We start from the raw sequence: 2,465 nt of genomic DNA on the forward strand, positions 1-2,465 counted from the left end.
CAAATAAAGTTTCCAAAGTCACAATCACGCACGGGAAACGAGTGACGTCAAACCTTAGAGGATGAAAGTATCACTTTTGATGATGCAGACACAGAAGGAGTGATCACCCCCCACAACGACGCGCTGGTAATATCTTTACTTGTACATGATACTAATATAAAAAGAGTTTTGATTGATCCAGGAAGTTCTGCAAACATCATCCTATTAAGGGTACTACGTGAAATGCAAGCGGAGGATAAGATGATTCCAAAGGCGCATATTCTAACAGGATTCGATAATTCCAGTGTTGTAACCAAAGGAGAGGTAATTCTAACAACTTTTGCAGAGGGTGTTGTGAAAGATACCAAATTTCAGGTAGTAGATATGGAGATGGCATATAATGTAATCATGGGGAGACCGTGGATTCATGATATGGACGTTGTCCCGTCAACTCTACATCAAGTAATGAAATTCCCATCACCATGGGGAATCTGTCAAATTCGAGGGGAACAACATACAGCTAGGAGTATTAATATGGTAACAGATACGAGTGCTGTAAATAAAGTTGAAGAAGACATAGACCAAACCACAACGGCACGAGGAAAGACAGATATAGACTTGAGACCTGATATGATTCAAGAGCCTGAAGAGAATGAAAACATCAAAACAACAATTGAGGAGCTCGAGCCTGTGATACTATTTGAACAATGGCCTAAACGAAAGGTTTATGTGGGAGCCAACTTAAGCTCAGATACGCGAGGTATGTTAATTGAATTCTTAAAAGCTAACGTGGATTGTTTTGCTTGGTCCCATGCTGATATGACAGGAATACCACCGGATGTAATGACTTTCCACACTGCACTATGTTAATGTGGTAATGCACTTGGGTGTGAGCACTGCCTGGAGTTCAAGGAGCTTTCAAAAACCAGGTGATTCAAGAGGAGGTCCAAAAGCTATTAAAAATTGGGTCAATCCGTGAGGTAAAGTACCCCGATTGGTTGGCTAATACGGTCGTCGTACCTAAGAAAAACGGTAAATGGCGGGTTTGTGTAGATTATACCGATCTTAACAAAGCCTGTCCAAAAGATTCCTTCCCTCTACCTCATATAGATCAGTTAATTGATGCAACTGCAGGGCATGAACTTTTATGTTTCTTAGATGCATATTCGGGGTACAACCAAATAAAAATGTACCCCGGTGATGAAAGCAAAACTTCTTTCATCACAGACAGGGGGACTTACTGTTATAAAGTAATGCCCTTTGGTCTCAAGAATGCTGGAGCAACCTATCAAAGGTTGGTCACCAAAATGTTCCAAGAACATTTAGGAAAAATTATGGAGGTATATATAGACGATATGCTCGTCAAGACCCAACATTCTAATGATCATATTTCTTATTTATCTGTTACATTTGGAATTTTGCAAAAATTTAATATGAAACTCAACCCAGAAAAATGTGCATTTGGAGTTGCCTCAGGTAAATTTTTGGGTTTTCTTGTTTCTAACCGTGGCATTGAAGTGAATCCCTCTCAGATCAAAGCAATAGAAGAAATTCCTGATATCCTTACAAGTAAGAAAGAGGTTCAAAGATTAACAGGAAGAATTGCGGCTTTGGGGAGGTTTATTTCCAAATCTTCGGAGAAGTGCTTTAAATTTTTCGCAGCACTCATAAAACAAGATCATTTTGAATGGAACAAAGATTGTCAACTGGCTCTCAGAAATTTGAAAGCTTATTTGTCAAACCCACCGCTGCTAGCAAAACCAAAGGAGGGTGAAAAGTTGCTCATTTATTTGGCTGTATCAGAAGTTGCGGTAAGTGCTGTCTTAGTTCAAGAGGACCAAGGTAAACAATCTCCTATCTATTATGTAAGTAAATCTCTGTTAGATGCTGAAACACGATACCCGCAACTAGAAAAGTTAGCTTTAGCTTTGATCATGGCATCTAGAAAATTGAGACCTTATTTCCAGTCCCATCCCATTGTTGTGGTTACTGCTTTTCCATTACGAAGCATTTTGCATAAACATGAGTTATCAGGAAGGTTAGCAAAATGGGCCATAGAGTTAAGCGAATATGAAATCAGTTATCAATCTAGAACTGCAATAAAATCTCAAGTATTAGCCGATTTCATAGCTGATTTTAGTCAGGGAATGCATTTAGAAGCAGAAAAAGAGTTACAAGTTTTTAATGGTGCAAACCCGGGGACTTGGATTTTATTCGCTGATGGTTCTTCTAATGTAAAAGGTGCAGGCCTAGGGATAGTTCTCGTACCTCCTACAGGTGAAACTATTAGACAAGCTATAAAATGTCATTCTATAACTAACAATGAAGCAGAGTATGAGGCTGTAATTGCAGGTTTAGAACTGGCACGGGAACTTGGCATAACCCAGATTATAATCAAGAGCGATTCTCAACTTGTGGTTAATCAAATACTGGGGACTTTTACAGCCAGGGAAACTCGAATGCAAGAATATCTGGAAAAAGTACGG

Source organism: Nicotiana attenuata, unplaced genomic scaffold (assembly GCF_001879085.1).
Source record: "Nicotiana attenuata strain UT unplaced genomic scaffold, NIATTr2, whole genome shotgun sequence".
NCBI lineage: Eukaryota > Viridiplantae > Streptophyta > Magnoliopsida > Solanales > Solanaceae > Nicotiana > Nicotiana attenuata.